Consider the following 18288-nt stretch of genomic DNA (forward strand, 5'->3'; position numbering starts at 1 on the left):
GTCTTGGTCTACTTTTGACTTTGACTTGACACAGTGGATCCTGGTGCCATGTGTTCACCAGGCAGGTGATGCCCCCTGACTGGTCTGCAGCTCAGCTGCCTCATACACAGCTGACTGCAATACACTGTGTAGCTGACATTGTGCCATCAAAGCTAACATTAACCACCACTGCCAGTTTGTTTCTTGTCAATGAAAACTAATCAGCTAATTCAGGCATTTTTCATCTCCCTGTGAACAAAAGTTATAGAAGCCAGTGAAAGACGATACCAACACCAGGTGGGCTGAAATGAGAAACATCACAGTCAAACAGAGTTCATGCTTGCGTATGAAAACATGCAGGTTTGGCAGGGGGCACCCAGATTTGAACTTCACACAGCTCCATGGTGTAATTGTTAGCACTCTAAATCTGTCATTCATAACATAACAGCGGGCGTTGACCAAAATACCTTTGTCCCCAAACACACCTTGCTGCGGTAGATGTGAAAGAAAAGCAGTTTCTGTCAGAAGTGGGATTTGAACCCACACCTCCAGGGGAGACTGCGACCTGAACGCCAGCTGCAGAAGGATCGTTTGACCTGCCACAAGAAAATGGCAGAAATATGTTGTTGACAGCCTTTTCGACACACAACCAGTCAGCGTGACGCATCCACCCTTGTAGGTCAAAAAAACCTGAGCTTGAACCTCAGATGTACCACCTCAGATGCCGAAACCCAGGATTGAACCAGGGACCTTTAGATCTTCAGTCTAACGCGCTCCCAACTGAGCTATTTCGGCTGGATGGCTCCAGTCATACTGGATGTTCTGTGACAGCACAACACAAAATCTACTAAAACCGATCTACTAAAACTTACAACTTTTTTCCAAATTCCAACCAGGACAACCAGGGACCTGGTTGGGACCCCAAAGAGAAGCACTTGTGCACAGGAATGCATTTGAGTCATGGCTCCCAACAAACCTGCTGCAGAAAATAGTCATCAATGTCGATCTTTGATCTTTGATGACCTAAAAGTTCTCCCCTTCAGAAAAAGTGTTTCGTTGGCGCTAATGGCTTGTTGGTCGAGGGGTATGATTCTGATGATTCCAGATACTGCAGCCAGGGCCTCAAACCCTCAGTCTTCTCATCCATAGTCAGACACCTTGTCCCACCAACTGAGATCAGATCCACCTTCTGTGGAGGAGATCTGAAAAACCTCACCACACAGTTTAGTACATTCACCTACACACAGCTGCTCAACCACAAAGGGACTCGAACCCTCAGTCTACTGATCCGAAGTCAGACGCCTTGTCCATTAGGCCACGTGGTCACGTAGGACACATTTAGTCCATCAGGAACAGACAACGATCCTTTTCATGAGGACCGTTAGCATATGGTGAGAGGACTGTTCACTGCAGTGATTAGGGATTAGGGTTGTGTTGTTGTAGCTGATCTGAAGAAATCTATTTAAAATTGCAAATCATCATCATTTTTTTCTGAATTTCTGAGCAGGACAACCCCAAAGAAAAGCATTTATGCAGAAAGGAATAACTGTAGCATATCTGAGTTAGAGCCTCAGATATGGCTTGCTGTTGTTTTTGTCAGTCAACAAGTAGCTGAACTGTGTAGTTGTGTTGTGCTACACACCAAACATGTAGCACAACACAACAGCTAACGGGGATCCTAACAAGTGATAAACTATAAACAGACATGCTTTGCATGTATGAGGCCACAAGCTCCAGTGGAGCTGTAATTGAGGGATCAGAGTGTTGGAGAGCAGAACTTCCTGTGCTTCGGATACGCTGATTGTTAATGATCAATAATCTTCTCAGCTGTTCTGAATGGTGACAGTGGGGCAGCCTTTGTGTTTACATCTGAATCACGTGATTTTGGAAATTCTTTGTAGCAGTCTGGGGGTATTATTTAGAATGAACGGCTCAATTAAATTAAAAACTCTCTTTAAAGAGGCTAGTTGGTACTGGGTCTGATAGACAGGTTGACAGGTTGACCGATGCATCGCCTGGCACCGGATGTGCAGTCTAAAGTAAAAACAGTTTCTCTCTTCACCTGCTGCAGTAGCTCAGAGCCTCTGTGGTTAGGTAAAGGTCCAAAGAGATCAGTGGTAGATGTTCATCAAAACAAATGGCCAATGAAGGCACAACTCCTGCTCAGACAGAGCTCCCCCAGATCCTGGGGGAGCTCTGTCACTTCAAGCCCAGCGCTGCCTTACTTTACCTGTGACCTTAATAAATGTTTCAACTGTGAACTGAAGATTTCTCCAACTCATTGTTGGGCTTCCAAGAAAGTATTTATTGCCCAACATGGGGCCTGCTAGTGGTAGGTCCATTGTTGTAAAGGAGTTTCCCATACCGGGAGTCGAACCCGGTATCAATCAGATATTTCTTTATTTGGACCATGTGCTTTGACCATCAGGGGACAGTTTGTTCTGTAACATTGCTCAAAATATTTAAACAAAAAGCCCCATATGTATTCCAAAGCAGCCCAATTTCCATCTTGCGAAACCCAATTTCATCAAAAAAAGCCCAAATTAGAGCAGTTTAAACAGAATTATCACATAATTTGTCCCTCACCTGTCTCTGTGACACAATTATCAATGTGTTCGGCTGTTCACTGAAAGGGTGGTGGTTCCCACCCAGGGACGTGCTTTGTCTTATCCACTGGAACTTTAGTCGACACATGGAAGATTTGATCTGGAGAAGGTGTATGACCGGGTTCACAGGGATGTTCTGGAGTATGGAGCCATCCCATCACTATATGACAATAAACTTCCCTTTCCATCGGCCTGATATCTACAGCATTTTGGGATCTCAGGAAGGAAAACAAACGTAAAACATAAAGTTAAATTGTAGACACACAGGTAAACTGCAATGGCTGGGAATCGAACCCGGGTCAACTGCTTGGAAGCTGCCTTCGATTCCCAGCCATTGCAGTTTACCTGTGTGTCTAAAATTTAACTTTATGTTTTACGTGTGTTATGTTTCCTGTGTATAAATAATGAGGTTCATCAAAACAAAGTCAGAACCAGAGCTCAGGCTGTTGGTACACAAACAAAGAAAGGCATACTTGTGGATTCACAAGATTATTCCTCCTCCCACTTTTTTCTCATGACCTCCACCAGAGAGTGCTGCCTGCTGCAATAATGCTGCCTTTAATAGAAGTTTAGGAACATTTGATGAAAGAATACATTTTGATGATGATCCTGTTTTTCACTCAGGCGGCTGTTTGCCACTGTTGGCAGAGGGCATTCCTCCTTCCTACTGTCGCTGTGGCTGTGTCCTGTTTCTCCAGCATGCTGAGGCTGGGGCCACACTGACACCGATTGGCTGACGAATTTTGGACTTTGTGAACATGATTGTTGCTTCCAACATTCCTCCAACACTTTCCTGGACAATCCTTCTGCAGCTGGCACTCAGGTCGCAGTCTCCCCTGGAGGCGTGGGTTCGAATCCCACTTCTGACAGAAACCACTTTTCTTTCACCTCTACTGCTGTGAGGTGTGTTTGGGGACAAAGGAATTTTGGTCGACTTTTGACCGCCCACACTTTTCAAAGACTAAAATTCCTTTCACATCTATCTAAGCACACACCTGTGGGGTTCCATGGTGTAATGGTTAGCACTCTGGACTCTGAATCCAGCGATCCGAGTTCAAATCTCGGTGGAACCTGAATCTTACCAGTGAAACACTGAAATTCCCTTGACATGAAGACAACCTGGTTTGTCCACTCTACACGTGTGAGGAAGTGCAAGTTTTCAGCCTGCATGCGATCTAATCAGGCAGTCAGTCTCTTCTGACACACAACTGTGAGGAGCACAAGTGTTGACCGACACTCTCCACTCTCAGTGGAGTTCCGGCTCATCACTTCAACAAACCGATGAAAGCCGTCACTTCCTGTATTACAGCTTTTACTTGCAATCTCTGGACAAGAGAGACAGTAATTTAATGGTTGTTGCGCAGATGGAAATTTGGTGATTGACCGCTTTGCACAGGACACAAACTTTGGTAAGAGTCATGATGGTCAGCAACTGATATTGGCAAAATAACGAAATAATAATGAGCTGTGTGAATTTATGGGGGGTGTAGCTCAGTGGTAGAGCATTTGACTGCAGATCAAGAGGTCCCCAGTTCAAACCTGGGTGCCTCCTGCCAAACTGTGTGTTTTCACATGCAAAAGCAAACTCTGTTTCACTCTGATGTTTCTCAGTTCAGCCCACCTGGTGTTGGTGTCATCTTTCACTGCATTCTGTAACTTTTGTTCACAGGGAGACAAAAATGCCTGAATTATGCACCCTGCACAACACAGACTAACCTCAGGGGAACAGATCGCCAGCAAGGGCCCCTCAACACACCGGAGAAGCCGGAGCGCCCGGAAACTCACACTCAGCTCACACTCAGCTGTGAACCGATCCAATGAGTGCTGTTGCCATGTTGCAATCATAAATGCCTCACTGTTACGATTCTTAACAATTTTTGTCACCAGTGAAAAGTGGTCACCAAATTTCCTTCTGCTAAACACAAAATTAAAATTCATTTAAAATGTTCTGAGGGGGAGAACTTTTCATACATCAAAAATCTCACACACTACAACATTCAGCATCCGCACACTCCCTGATGGTCTAGTGGCTAGGATTCGGCGCTCTCACCGCCGCGGCCCGGGTTCGATTCCCGGTCAGGGAAAATATTTTTAACAGATATTGATAACGGTATCGGGGAAAAATGTCATAGCGGTGCATCAGTAGTTTGAAGGTTTGAAGTCTTCTGTGTGACAGGCAGAGATACTGTCCACTATATTAACGAGGAGCAGGAAAGAGAAACATCATGTGGTGTGTGACTTCACTTCCTCTGTGGAAAAACAAACAGAGAATGAAGTTCTCTAATGTTCTGGCCTCTTTTTTTAACTCACGTCAAAACTTCACAATGAAGTTACGGTCTAGTACATAATTTGATTAAAATAACAAGTGTCCTGAAAACCACTGTCTTCAGATTTAGCTCCAGGTGGTTCTGACCGCACCAGACGACCGGTCTGTCCACCTGCTGTCTGTAGGCAGACTCATCACTGTGCTGGATGAGGCCGATGAAAAAAATGGTCTCCTTCGAGCCGGATTGGAACCAGCGACCTAAGGATGATGAACAACTACAGTCCTCCGCTCTACCAACTGAGCTATCGAAGGTACAACACTCTCTGGATTGGTGCTGTGACTTATGTACTGTCCAACTTACAGACACAGGTTGATGAATGAGTCCTACATGAGTGAGTGAAGTCCAAGTGAAGCTGCTGCTGGCTATCAGGAGGTATTTAGAAGTAAAATGTCCCCTTAAAACAGCAATTTTTAAGTTGTAAAGATTTTGCATGGTGATCCACACAGAGGAAGGCAGAGAGCATCCTAAAATACTCTGACCGTCCACTTCATACCATCCTAGTGGATCAGAGATCAATAATCAGCCATTGGTGGTTTTTCTGCTGCTCTTATTTCATTTCTTGTGGTTGTCCTGCAGAGTTGGTTGTCTGACTGTTCTCTGTGTTATTGATGCAGTTAAAAAGCTTTGAGTGTTCTTGACGTGTTTCGTGGCTTCGTTGGTCACATTTGCTCCCTTTGTGTCTGACAGAGATCCTGAACCTTCCCATTGCTGGATGTACTCCTGTGATGTGTGTTGGCCAATTCATTTCAAATGTTTCTAAATCTGTCAGAAGGTCATTTCCCATCTGTGTTCTTTGATCTTATGGTGAGCACTGTGGACTTTGAATCCAGTCATCTGAGTTCAAATCTCAGTGGAACCTCTGCCATCTGATTCAGTGTGATAGTGATTAAGAATAACACCCAAAATAGATGCATGTCTCTGTGGTGCAATGTATAATGTGTTTGGCTGTTATCTGAAAGGATGGTGGTTCAAGCCCACCCAGGGATGTTCTTTGTTTAAACTCCTTTGTGGACAGGATCTCTGCCTGTCTTGTGGAAGACTGGGATTTCCTGAATGTTAGAAACTCAGTGCTGCTTGCAGTATAAAGCACAGCTGCTCTACATGAAAAGTGATACAACAGTGGTCACCTCCTGTCTGTAGGCAGACTCATCACTCTGCTGGATGAGGCTGATGAAAAGAAAGAGTTGAACCAGCGACCTAAGGATTTCAGCTGTAAGCCTCTACAGTCCTCCGCTCTACCAACTGAGCTATCGAAGGGAGCCGTTGTGCGTTGGTCTTCTTGTCTTCTTTGACTAATATTTACAGATTTGACATTACTTCACAAATCCAGCCACGTCTGAGTTAGCACAACTAGTTTCATTATAAATTCTGATGGCCAGCAAAACAAAAATCACAGATTCAAATTAAATCAGATTCATTCATATATATTGCCAAATCTTAACAAAGTTGAATCACACTGAGTAACAAAAGGTCGTTGTCTCGTTGGAGGGGATCATCGACATAGGAGTGAAAATTAGTTCCACAACTGAATCATTTGGGCAAAAGTTGAACAATATGGAGAATTTACTTGGGACGGTTGTCATTGGAAGCTTGTTCACATTGTGAAGCTTTTAAATGTAATTTATTTTACTGAGGACAAAAGAAAAAGACAGATTGTAAAACAGGGACAGTCTGAGATTGCTTGGACATCCTGACTGCACAAAAGAGAGACATTTCAGGATTCCTGATCCAACAAACATCTGGCTCCTCGCCCAGTTTGGTTCTTTCTTCTGTCAGCAGAACTCAAAGTTATCTGGCATGGCCATTATTGTCTTTGGAGCTTCATTAACAGTGTGCACACATCACAGATTTTTTTTTTTTTGCTACACTCTGGTGCAAAGTTTATTAAGTTCATTCCAGGAGTAATCCACAGACTGCCAGATGCTCCAGCTGAGGCTTGAACTCACAACCTCAGCATCTCTCTGCAGGTTCCTGTCCACCATCCTTTCAGTTAGCAGCCAAACACACTGGCTCATTGCCCCACAGAGACTTAATGACCAGCAGCTGTAGTTACACTATTTAAACCTCAGCTAGTTTCATGTTGGTTCAAATCGATAAGATATTTGACTCCAGCAGTCATTGTTGGTCGATGTATGCTGGATAAGAGAAAGTAGATTAAACACAGCACGTCTCTCAGTGGGCTCCAAAAGACCACTGAGCCATCCTGACATGTGTGTCCAGCTGCCAGTCTCTGATGAGGAACTGCAAAAAATCCTCCAAAAAATCCTCCAAAAAACACAGACTGTTATGTGTATTTCTTTCTTCAAATCTTTATTTTGGTCATTTAATATGTTTTGATGCGTTTCAACTCCTACAGTTGTGCGCTTCTGTGTGACTCTGTGGCGCAATGGTAGCGCGTCTAACTCCAGATCAGAAGGTTGCGTGTTCAACTCACGTCAGGGTCAGATCATCTGTTTGCACTTTTGGTAAACGCTCACATACTCTGTGGTGCAGCAGGACGTGTTTTTCTGATGATCCATTTAATTTCTTCACATCACATTTCACATCACTATTTCCCATTATTTTAGATGGACACACATCACCATTTGATTTTATTTCAGTTTATTTTGAACAATATATATAAAAAAAAAACCCAAAAGTCAGCAAGTTTTATCAATGATATGGAGGGCGGAGGGTTTAGAAAGTAGTTAGAAAGTCACAAATGTTACCTTAAAGGGCGTATTGCAGGTTAAGGACCACATTGAATCAATGTTTAAAAAAATAATATTGGAAATGTTTTGCTGGAAAGTGAAGGAGGTAAAATGTCCACAGCAGAAGGGGGGCAGATCATTGGACACGTCATATGAAGGGCTCGTCCGGGATTTGAACCCGGGACCTCTCGCACCCAAAGCGAGAATAATACCCCTAGACCAACGAGCCCTTGATAAGGTCTTTTAAATTATTGAAAAAAATTTTACTTTTCATTCTGATCTGAGCACAATGGATTAGCAGTCCATCGCCTTAACCACTCGGCCACCTCTTCATGTTTGCTGGCAGCTGAAGATGTGGTCTGAACACGGTCTGGTCTTTAGACTGAGCAGTGGTTCTGCCTTCATTGGCCATTTGTTTTCATGAACGTCTACCACTGATCTACATCCTCTTTGGACCTTTACCTAACCACAGAGGCTCTGAGCTGCTGCAGCAGGTGAAAAGAGAAACTGTCTGATGAAGCCTCCTCTCTGCTCACAGTTGGTTTGTGAGCCTCCTTTTTGAGTGGTGGTTGAATGTTATTTTGGTTTTTACTTTAGAATGCACATCCGGTGCCAGTAGATGCATCGGTCAACCTGTCAACCTGTCTATCAGACCCAGTACCAACTAGCCTCTTTAAAGAGAGTTTTTTATTTAATTGAGACCACAAGCCAAAATAGCTCAGTTGGGAGAGCGTTAGACTGAAGATCTAAAGGTCCCTGGTTCAATCCCGGGTTTCGGCATCGAAAGTGGTACCTGAGTGAGGTTCAATCTCAGGTTTTTTTTTACCTACATTTCCAATATTCTCCCTCCTCTTTCAACCACACCATGAAATATTGTGAGGGTGGATGCGTCACGCTGACAGGTTGTGTGTCCAAAAGGCTGTCAAAGACGCCATTTTCTCGTGGAAGATCGCAGGATTTTTCAGATGATGTGGTCCTTTTGGCACCATCAGCCTGAGATCTACAGGGTTCATTGGATCGTCCACAAAAATGGCTGTTGCGCTTTGTTACATCTGAGCTAAAGATACAAATAAAATAATCTAAACCGGCTTTTATTTTGAAATGATTTTTGGCGATTTTTTTGGAGGATGTTTTGCATTTCTAGCAGCCCGGCTAGCTCAGTTGGTAGAGCATGAGACTCTTAATCTCAGGGTCGTGGGTTCGAGCATTTCTTTTTTAGACCCAAAGTTACATTTCCAATATTCTGTGTATCTGTGTGTTTAGTTCACTTGTTGCTGTATCTCCAAAGAGCTAAAGTCTTGTGGAGAATGTGGGCATCCATCCCACTACCTCTCACATGCGGAGCGAGCGCGCTACCATTTGAGCTAATTCCCCTGCCAGTGGGTGACTATTTTGAAATCGTGAATTCAGAAATCCATCCCTAAGACTTCCCTCTCCTTTGTACAGCACAAATTTACTTTGCGATAGTGTTGTGTTGCCTTTGTGCAAAATTACTGCCCGTAATAGGACAAATTTTCATTGTGTGCTGAAGATCCCTCACCCTAAGTATCCACTGAGTCATGACATAGCTCACTTGGGAGAGCGTTAGACTGAAGATGTAAAGGCTCCTGGTTTTTGGCATCAGAGGTGGTCCCTGAGGGGGTTAAGTAGAGATGAAAGAAAAGTAGATTCTGTCAGAAGTGGGATTTGAACAAACGCCTCCAGGGGGGAGACTGCAACCTGAACGCCGCGCCTTAGACCGCTCGGCCATTCTGACGACACACGCCAATAAATTAACCGAAAAATTTGTTGAAAATTAGCCCATCAAAGTACACAATGACTGCCTCATTAGATCGCATGGAGGCTCAAAATTTGCACTTCCTCACACATGTGGAGTGTTTCACTGGTAAGATTTACTTACTTACTACTTACTGAGGAGTGATATCAGAGCAGAACAAAGGAGGAGCTTGTGTTTGAACCTGTGTGGGAAACACAGTGGGGGGGGGGGCGGTCGTTTAATTGATTTGGTTTGTTTGTTTGTTTTAAACACAAGTGTTTAAAAAAAAAGACAGGTAACAAGTGTCCCTCTGTCTTTTCTTTTTCCCCGTAATTTCTACCCCCCACTCCCACCCTGCTGCTACAGACCAACACAAGTAAACATATGCAACGTAAAATACAATAAAATACATAAAAACAAAAATAATAAAAACATTTGATTTGGGTTGTTGTTGGTTTTTGTGAATGTTGTGATAATCCCTGCAGGTCAGATTTATGAAAGTTGTCATGTTTTTGATTTTGATGATGTTCCTTTTGGCAACGGTCTGTTCCCCTGAGGATAGTCTGTGCTGTGCAGGGTGCCCCCGACGTGCCCGAGGTGCTCTGCTTGTTACAGGCCTCGTTGGCGCAGTAGGCAGCGCGTCAGTCTCATAATCTGAAGGTCGTGAGTTCGAGCCTCACACTGGGCACAGCTTTAGTTAATAATGAGGAGTTAGTGGTTGGGTTTAAACCTCAGATACGGAAAAGAGTGAAGAGAAGAAATTTGATCTGAGGAAAAGTCACTTCCTCTTTTCAGGAATCAACTTCTACCATCTGTCCACTAGATGGAGATAACTGAGCATCAACTGAGAACTGAGTTCTTCATCATCTGGAAACAGACAGCATTGTTTTCTTCAGCTCAAACAATCTGCTGGAGCTCTTTGTTCAAAACTAATTAAATTAAACTGTTTTTTAAACTGTAAATTAACTCATTAAATAATTCCAGTGACTGTAGATTCAGCTGACAAATGCAAAATACAACCAACATTTAAACGATGACGTGTTGAAGCTAAACTTTATTGATTCAGTCTGGTCAGCAGAATATAACCTGATGAAATCAGCAGCAACATTAAACTGATGTTTCTACATGAATGCATCACTGATTCTAAAACCATAAACTGAACATGAACACTCTGTACACTCAGCGTTACACACATGAAGACAACATCATGTGTTTAAGGTGATGTTGAGCTGAACAGGACTTGTATTGAACACACAGAGGGAGTGCACCGTTCCTGGAGATACTGCAATACCAGGTCGATGCGTGGAGTGGACGGAGCAAGCCCCTATTCCATCTCCCTGTTCCAAAAATCTATTTAATATATGGTCCCCGGGTAGGGGACGTATCAGATATTAAACTGATAAGAACAGATACTACACTTGATCTTAGCCAAAAGGCCGAGAAGCGATACCGCTCAGCTGTCGGAGGTAACGGAGTGTTTCTCCGCAGCCGCACTCTGCGAGTTAGCAGCTTATCAAAACACAACGATTCTGTATTGTTATGACAGACAAAAGTCTCAAGAGAACAACACAGAGAGGACTGGCTCCGAACACTAACCCTGGTTTATGTGCAGTCGTTTAAAAATTGGTAATCATGTAAAAACAAGATGATTCACATTGACGCTTATACTTTTGACATTTTTGAAGCAAATAAAATAATTAAAGTGCATTTTATATTTGAAATTGTGAATTGTGAAAAACTGTAATTGTAAAAAAAAAAAAAAAAGATGACAAAAATGTAAGCAATTCCAGTTCACAATTTGATTGTGTTACTTTCCGGGCGGAAAGACACACTTTAAGAACGGCGGCCCGAAAAGCATTCAAGAGCATCACTGAGTCACAAGCAGTGACACAGTGAAAGTTGTACACATTAATGAAGAAAGTGACATTCTGCATGCTTTTCTGATAATCAGTGCTGATGAAGTTAAACTCATGTGTCATGATAAGACATCCAGTGTGTCAGAATAGCAGAGGATGGTTTCGATCCATCGACCTCTGGGTTATGGGCCCAGCACGCTTCCGCTGCACCACTCTGCTCATAGCGACGTGTGCTTGCAGTCTCTTCTGGATCTGTGGGTTATATATAATTAAAAGAAAAGAAAAATCTTCTTTAATACGTTTGTGCTTTTCTGTTTGATCCCCAACAGTATTTATCAGTTTAACATATAGAAAACCTAAAGTTGGATTTGATTCCATAACAGCAGGACAAAGTGTGTCATTAATCTTCTGGATTCTACAGACTGAGTTCATGTTCTGATAGATTTATTTTACAGCTGTAGTAACAATAAATCTCCAGCAGGTGGAAGTATTGCTGCTCAGATGTCATGTACACTGTGGGACACACAATACTCACAGAGGACTTTATTGTGCTGCAGTGAGATGTATAAAAAGCTCCAGTTCTACAGTCAGAAGATGTCCAGTCTGAAGGTGGATGAGTTCTGACTGCAGAAGAAAGTTTCAGAGCGTCTTCCAATGGCTGATTATTGATCTGTGATCAGGTTATGAGCTATAAACACTGATCACCTTCAGGTTGGTACAGCAATCAATCAAACATGCTGCTTTCTGGGTTTTAACGTTAATAATAAGAACAAGTGTGGACAAAAAATGCTGTTTGTGACATTCACATTAGAATTCCAAACAATATGTAAACTCCATGTCTGAATAGAGGTGGATGTGTGCACGTGTGTTAAAATCAGAGAGAATTTACACTCATTCAACTCAAATCCAGGAACATCCCAAACATGACTATTAGTCCTGTCTGAGAGTTTCCTCCACTGACAGCAAACATACTGTATATCCATACTGATCACTGTGATCAGGTTTGAATCATCTCTGTGAGAATCCCACATGAAGCTGTCAGTCCTGCTGGATACACACACATCCCACTGAACACATTTTACCTCACTATCATATGAAGAAATATCACAAACCAGATGTGTTTCTACACAAGCTGCATGAATGTGACAGCTGCAGCACGTTGAATAGACATGGTGAGCAGAGTCCTCATTGGAAACTTAAGTTTGTTACATCTAACTCAGCAAATCCCGGACGAGCCCTTAGTGTTACGTTGCCAATATCATTGACTGACCATCATGACTCTTTCCAAAATTTGTCTTGTGTCAGAAAAGGGCAATCACCATCTGCTCAACACAGCAACTTGTCCAGAAACTGCAAGTAAAAGCTGTAATACAGGAAGTGATGAGCAGGAACTCCACTGAGAGTGAAGCACTGCTGGGATTTGAATGCAGGATGTCCTGTTTATAAGACAGACACTTTAAGCAGCGAAGCATCAGTGCTGCCAGTTTCTCTGCAGCTTTTTTCTTGTGCTTGTGCTCCTCACAATTGTGTGTCACTTCCACAAAGGTTGAAAGCTGTGCTTCCTCACAACAAGAAGGTGCCCTGTCCTTTGAGGAGAAAATGTGAATTTGAAGCCTTCACTGTGGGACTTTGGAGAAGTGGATGGTGAACAGAACATCCAGCATTACCTGGGACATCCAGCTGAAATAGCTCAGCTGGGAGAGCGTTAGACTGAAGATCTAAAGGTCCCTCGTTCAATCTCCAGGTACCTGAGTGAGGTTCAAGCTCTGGTTATTTGACCTATAGAAGCTGCTTTTCTTTCACCTCTACTGCTGTAAGGAGTGGGGAGAAGTAAGTGAGGAGTAAGGAGTGACATCACCTATATTGTTGGAATAGAAAATCTTATTTTTTCTGTGTGCTCCTGAGAAAGAGGCTCATTTGCTGGTTGAAGTGAATCAGCACAGCTTCTGTCAGGAACATCTGTTTGTTGCTGACAACATCTGGATTACAGATGACACATCAGACTGATATTATCTGTGTCATGGTGTTCAGAGATTTCAGCAGCTCACATCCAACACAGAGACTCTGAGCAGGCCCACCTGGTCTTAGACCCAGACCCAGACCCAGACCTAAATCCAAACCCAGGAGACAGAGGTTGAGTGAGTCAGTGAGGAAGAAGCTGCTCGTTCTCCTTCAACAGTTTGATCTGAGGAAAAGTCACTTCCTCTTTTCAGGAATCAACTTCTACCATCTGTCCACTAGATGGAGATAACTGAGCATCAACTTAAAAATCCTCTGGTCTTCCATGTGTGAACTTTTACCTGCTGTATCTGGTCAAGCGAAACAGTAATTTAGTGGTTAGTGTTGTTTTCAGCAGATAATTTAATGGCATTCAAAATGTTACACACCACATTTATCATCCAGTGAGACTTTCTCTGAGGGGGACAACTTTTAGTCTCCATCTGATGTTCTTTCCTCAGTTCTCAGTCTTTTCAAAGAAACTTCATTCCTCATAACTTCTTCGAAGAGAATGTCTTCTAACATTTCTCCAAATAGTAAATGATTTTCCCATTTTAATGAACAACATCCAGTTCTAACTGGTTGATGTATTGTTGCCACCAGGATGAAAACCAGGAATCCTTACCGCTCGCCCATATGGGACACATATTGTCACACATATTGTCACCCTTTACGCTGCTTAACACAATCATCAGGCCAGGATAGACATTCTCGGACTGAGGCAGACTCTGGTCACAGCATGCTGGAGACACAGGACACAGGCACAGCAAAACCAGAAAGGAGGAATGCCCGCTGCCAAGAGGCAAACAGCCGCCTGGGTGAAATTAGGAATTAGAATTATCTATCCAGTCAGAATTATCCTCAACGTCAGCTGGTTAGAGCGTGGTGCTAATAACACCACAGTCATGGATTTGATCATACTGTGATAAATGACATTCTCCATGTTTTCCCAAACCCAAATCTGTAAATATTAGTCAGAGAAGACAAGAAGACAAATGCACGGCTCCCTTCGATAGCTCAGTTGGTAGAGCGGAGGACTGTAGAGGCTTACAGCTGAAATCCTTAGGTCGCTGGTTCAACTCCGGCTCGAAGGAGGTCTTTATTTTCATTGGCCTCATCCAGCATGGTGATGAGTCTGTCTCCAGAATGGAGGTGACCAGTGTGGCAGACTTTGTGTTTACATCTGAATCACATGTGATTTTGGAAATTCTTTGAAGCAGCTTCAAAGGAAGCATTTCATTCTGTGAGTACTGTGACATCATCAGGTGATGTATCAAAGGCAGCAGCTCTTCAGACTCACATCACAATAAGTTTTGTGTCTTATATGGAAGAAACTGCAAGCAAAAGCTGTAATACAGGAAGTGATGAGCAGGAACTCCACCGAGAGTGAAGCACTGCGGGGGTTTGAAAGCTGCAACAATAGCCAAAAAATTTGCTGAAAAATTAGCCCATCAAGAGACAGAGACATGCAGATCTTTTCCTGTTGCAGCCTGCTATTCCAGCTAGAGTTATCCTAAACATCTGCCTTTAAGGCCGTGAATGATTTCTAAATATCTTTGAAACCTGTTGATGGTGAACTCAGAGGTTGTTAAAGGGCCTTTTCTCAAAGCTTAGCTTGCATGCCAGTGCAGGGGAATTAGCTCAAATGGTAGAGCGCTCGCTTAGCATGTGAGAGGTAGTGGGATGGATGCCCACATTCTCCACAAGACTTTAAGTTGCACCAATGGCCACCATCACTTTGAGTTACCGATGTGGGATAGATCCTCAGGACAGTTTTGTGCTTTGCTTTACCGTGTTGTTTCTCTGCAAGCCTTTGATGGAAGTTCAGTCCACAAAATGGTTGTATCAAATCTTCATCAAGTTAGAGCGTAGTGCTAATAACACCGCAGTCATGGATTTGTGACGAATGTGGGCATCGATCCAGCTCCCTCTCACACGTGTGTCAAGGGCTCGTTGGTCTAGGGGTATGATTCTCGCTTTGGGTGCGAGAGGTCCCGGGTTCAAATCCCGGACGAGCCCTTCACATAATGTGTCCAATAATCTGCACCCCTATTCAACTACCATAAGTATAGTATTAGGCAGAATGTTAGATATCTACAATTAAGGAAGAAAGTCTGACATAAATACACAAAGAAAAAAAGCAAGCTTGTGGGTTCAGAAGATTATATCAGGGTCTGACCTTTTCCTGTTCAATCAAAGGAGATGCTGATTCTGTGATGTCACAAAGGTTCTAATGACATCAAAGAGATCAAAGACTCCTCCCATTTTTTTCTCATGACCTCCACAATAGAGTGCACTCTGTTAATGAAGCTCCAAAGACAAACGTAGTGTGTCACTTCCTTGAAGGTTTGAATGATGTGTGAGTCTGAAGAGCTGCTGCCTTTGATCCATGTAACAGTGTATCTTTCATCCAAAGTCACAACTTTGAGAAGTTAGACAATGTGAGACATGTGGCATTATTGCAGTGAAACGGGTGTATTTCAGTCAGACCTGCTGATCTGCAGTGATGGGCTGTGTGTGTTTATGGGGGGTGTAGCTCAGTGGTAGAGCATTTGACTGCAGATCAAGAGGTCCCCAGTTCAAGTCTGGGTGCCCCCTGCCACCACCATGAAACTACACATTTTCATACGCAAGCACAAAGAAAAAGAAAAATCTTCAAAAGAAAAGAAAAATCTTGCCTTTGTCTTTTTCTGTTTGAGCCCCAACAGTGCTCATTAGTTTAAAATATAGAAAACGTAAAGTTGGATTTGATTCCATAACAGCAGGACAAAGTGTGTCATTAATCTTCTGGATTCTACAGACTGAGTTCATGTTCTGATAGATTTATTTTACAGCTGTAGTAACAATAAATCTCCAGCAGGTGGAAGTATTGCTGCTCAGATGTCATGTACACTGTGGGACACACAATACTCACAGAGGACTTTATTGTGCTGCAGTGAGATGTATAAAAAGCTCCAGTTCTACAGTCTGAAGGTGGATGAGTTCTGACTGCAGAAGAAAGTTTCAGAGCGTCTTCCAATGGCTGATTATTGATCTGTGATCAGGTTATCAATCAAATATGCTGCTTTCTGGGTCTTAACATTAATAATAACAACAAGTGTTTACAAAAAATGCAGTTGAGGTTGATGGTAAAGTGGTTTGTTTTAATGTAGGACTCTGCGTCTACCTGAACCTGTTTGACTGCAGATGTGCATTTTCATTTGGACCCCAGGAAGAGTAGCTGCTGCCTCATTTGTGAAACATTCATTCATACGCGAGGACATCACGAATATTGTTGGAATAGAAAATTTTATTTTTTCTGTGTGTGCTCCTGAGAAAGAGGCTCAAATCCAAACCCAGGAGACAGAAGTTGAGTGAGTCAGTGAGGAAGAAGCTGCTCGTTCTCCTTCAACAGTTTGATCTGAGGAAAAGTCACTTCCTCTTTTCAGGAATCAACTTCTACCATCTGTCCACTAGATGGAGATAACTGAGCATCAACTGAGAACTGAGTTCTTCATCATCTGGAAACAGACAGCATTGTTTTCTTCAGCTGGAGCTCTTTGTTCAAATCTACATTGAGATTCAGAGCCAAATGTTTTTCCTTTCCTGGATTTACTTCATCATTTCAGTGACTCTGTGGATTCAGCTGACAAATGCAAAATACAACCAACATTTAAACGATGACGTGTTGAAACAAAACTTTATTGATTCAGTCCGGTCAGCAGAATATAACCTGATGAAATCAGCAACATTAAACTGATGTTTCTACATGAATGCATCACTGATTGTAAAACCATAAACTGAACATGAACACTCTGTACACTCAGCGTTACACACATGAAGACAACATCATGTGTTTAAGGTGATGTTGAGCTGAACAGGACTTGTATTGAACACACAGAGGGAGTGCACCGTTCCTGGAGATACTGCAATACCAGGTCGATGCGTGGAGTGGACGGAGCAAGCCCCTATTCCATCTCCCTGTTCCAAAAATCTATTTAATATATGGTCCCCGGGTAGGGGACGTATCAGATATTAAGTTTCATGCAGCATATGTAACACATGAATAAGTTGTTAGATCCTATTCTAATGCACTAATGTCTATGCAAACATCAAAAACTTAAAATTTATAAAACTTAGTCTTTACTATAGTTAACTTTAGAATGAGCAAATAGAAGCTGCCCTCGAATATGCACTTCCTTGGCAAGTTAACGTTCCGCGAGGTCCTGGACTCTGGACTCTGGACTCTGGACTTCACAGGTCTCCATTGATGCTGTCTTTTTAGAGTTTTGGTGCACGCACTTAACTCCGGGTGAAACTACTCCGAGTTGATCAAGCTAAATCAAATCTGCTGTTCTGGGACGGAAAACTCAGAGTTCAGGGCCAGACTCAGAATCTGTTGAACCTGCTTTGTGAAACGGACCCTACTTCTGAAAAGCAAAATCCATGTGTGTGAAAAAGAGTGTGAGAGGATTGATGAAATTTAAATAATAATAATAATAATAATAATACACCAGATGGTGTATATGTTTGACTCCAGCTGTCAGTGTCATGATGTTCTGGCTGATCTTATTTCTTCACTCAATTGTGGATTGATCGGGAAAAGCACGAAGCAGGAGGAAGAACTTTTCTCACAGCTCTTTGTTTCCACTCGGCCACATTAATGACGCAGCCAAACCGGAAGCGGCCGGAGCTGCTCCACACAAACGGGACTGACGGTCTTTAGTCCCTCAGCTGGAAAGTGAAGGAGGTAAAATGTCCACAGCAGAAGTCCTGCGGGGTTTTGTCAGCAACAGACTCGCCGCCGCCTGCCGGGAGATCTTAGCGGCCGTGGACAGAATGGTAGCCGGATATGAGGAGGAGGCTTCGGGCTTCAGGCAGGAGATCGACCGGCAGAGGAGCCAGCTGGAGCTGCTGCAGCCCCGAGTCCTGATCCACAAAACGGGTCGGTTGTTTTTATGAGTGAGAAAGGCTGAGGACTGTATTTGGCAGATGTAGAATGAAGCAGCTGGAGGAATAACTGTGTTCATATTGTAGCTAATAAAGAGGATTCATTATTGAATCGTTTCCTCCAGATGTTCAGCAGCTGATGGTGAA

At 43.0% G+C, this 18288-nt stretch overlaps 12 non-coding genes and 1 pseudogene across 12 annotated transcripts; 8 read left to right on the forward strand and 5 right to left on the reverse strand.

Annotated features, from left to right (window-relative positions):
• Positions 1 to 701: 701 nt before the first annotated feature.
• On the reverse strand, positions 702 to 774 carry trnaf-gaa (transfer RNA phenylalanine (anticodon GAA)). Its single transcript has one exon. It is a non-coding gene; the product is annotated as a tRNA-Phe (tRNA).
• A 2812-nt stretch (positions 775 to 3586) lies between these two features.
• Positions 3587 to 3658, forward strand: trnaq-cug (transfer RNA glutamine (anticodon CUG)). The gene has a single exon. It is a non-coding gene; the product is annotated as a tRNA-Gln (tRNA).
• Positions 3659 to 4065: 407 nt separating this feature from the next.
• trnac-gca (transfer RNA cysteine (anticodon GCA)) lies at positions 4066 to 4137 on the forward strand. Its single transcript has one exon. It is a non-coding gene; the product is annotated as a tRNA-Cys (tRNA).
• Positions 4138 to 4597: 460 nt separating this feature from the next.
• On the forward strand, positions 4598 to 4669 carry trnae-cuc (transfer RNA glutamic acid (anticodon CUC)). The gene has a single exon. It is a non-coding gene; the product is annotated as a tRNA-Glu (tRNA).
• A 412-nt stretch (positions 4670 to 5081) lies between these two features.
• Positions 5082 to 5163, reverse strand: trnay-gua (transfer RNA tyrosine (anticodon GUA)). The gene is given in 2 exon segments: positions 5082 to 5117; positions 5127 to 5163. It is a non-coding gene; the product is annotated as a tRNA-Tyr (tRNA).
• A 2121-nt stretch (positions 5164 to 7284) lies between these two features.
• trnaw-cca (transfer RNA tryptophan (anticodon CCA)) lies at positions 7285 to 7356 on the forward strand. Its single transcript has one exon. It is a non-coding gene; the product is annotated as a tRNA-Trp (tRNA).
• A 403-nt stretch (positions 7357 to 7759) lies between these two features.
• On the reverse strand, positions 7760 to 7831 carry trnap-ugg (transfer RNA proline (anticodon UGG)). Its single transcript has one exon. It is a non-coding gene; the product is annotated as a tRNA-Pro (tRNA).
• A 478-nt stretch (positions 7832 to 8309) lies between these two features.
• trnaf-gaa (transfer RNA phenylalanine (anticodon GAA)) lies at positions 8310 to 8382 on the forward strand. The gene has a single exon. It is a non-coding gene; the product is annotated as a tRNA-Phe (tRNA).
• Positions 8383 to 10615: 2233 nt separating this feature from the next.
• LOC115058467 (U2 spliceosomal RNA) lies at positions 10616 to 10806 on the reverse strand. Its single transcript, XR_003842089.1, has one exon. It is a non-coding gene; the product is annotated as a U2 spliceosomal RNA (small nuclear RNA).
• A 3412-nt stretch (positions 10807 to 14218) lies between these two features.
• Positions 14219 to 14306, forward strand: trnay-gua (transfer RNA tyrosine (anticodon GUA)). The gene is given in 2 exon segments: positions 14219 to 14255; positions 14271 to 14306. It is a non-coding gene; the product is annotated as a tRNA-Tyr (tRNA).
• An 853-nt stretch (positions 14307 to 15159) lies between these two features.
• Positions 15160 to 15231, forward strand: trnap-ugg (transfer RNA proline (anticodon UGG)). Its single transcript has one exon. It is a non-coding gene; the product is annotated as a tRNA-Pro (tRNA).
• Positions 15232 to 15738: 507 nt separating this feature from the next.
• trnac-gca (transfer RNA cysteine (anticodon GCA)) lies at positions 15739 to 15810 on the forward strand. Its single transcript has one exon. It is a non-coding gene; the product is annotated as a tRNA-Cys (tRNA).
• Positions 15811 to 17092: 1282 nt separating this feature from the next.
• LOC115058293 (uncharacterized) lies at positions 17093 to 17266 on the reverse strand (annotated as a pseudogene).
• Between the last annotated feature and the right edge of the window lie 1022 nt (positions 17267 to 18288).

Source organism: Echeneis naucrates, chromosome 2 (genome assembly GCF_900963305.1).
Source record: "Echeneis naucrates chromosome 2, fEcheNa1.1, whole genome shotgun sequence".
In the NCBI taxonomy this organism is placed as follows: domain Eukaryota; kingdom Metazoa; phylum Chordata; class Actinopteri; order Carangiformes; family Echeneidae; genus Echeneis; species Echeneis naucrates.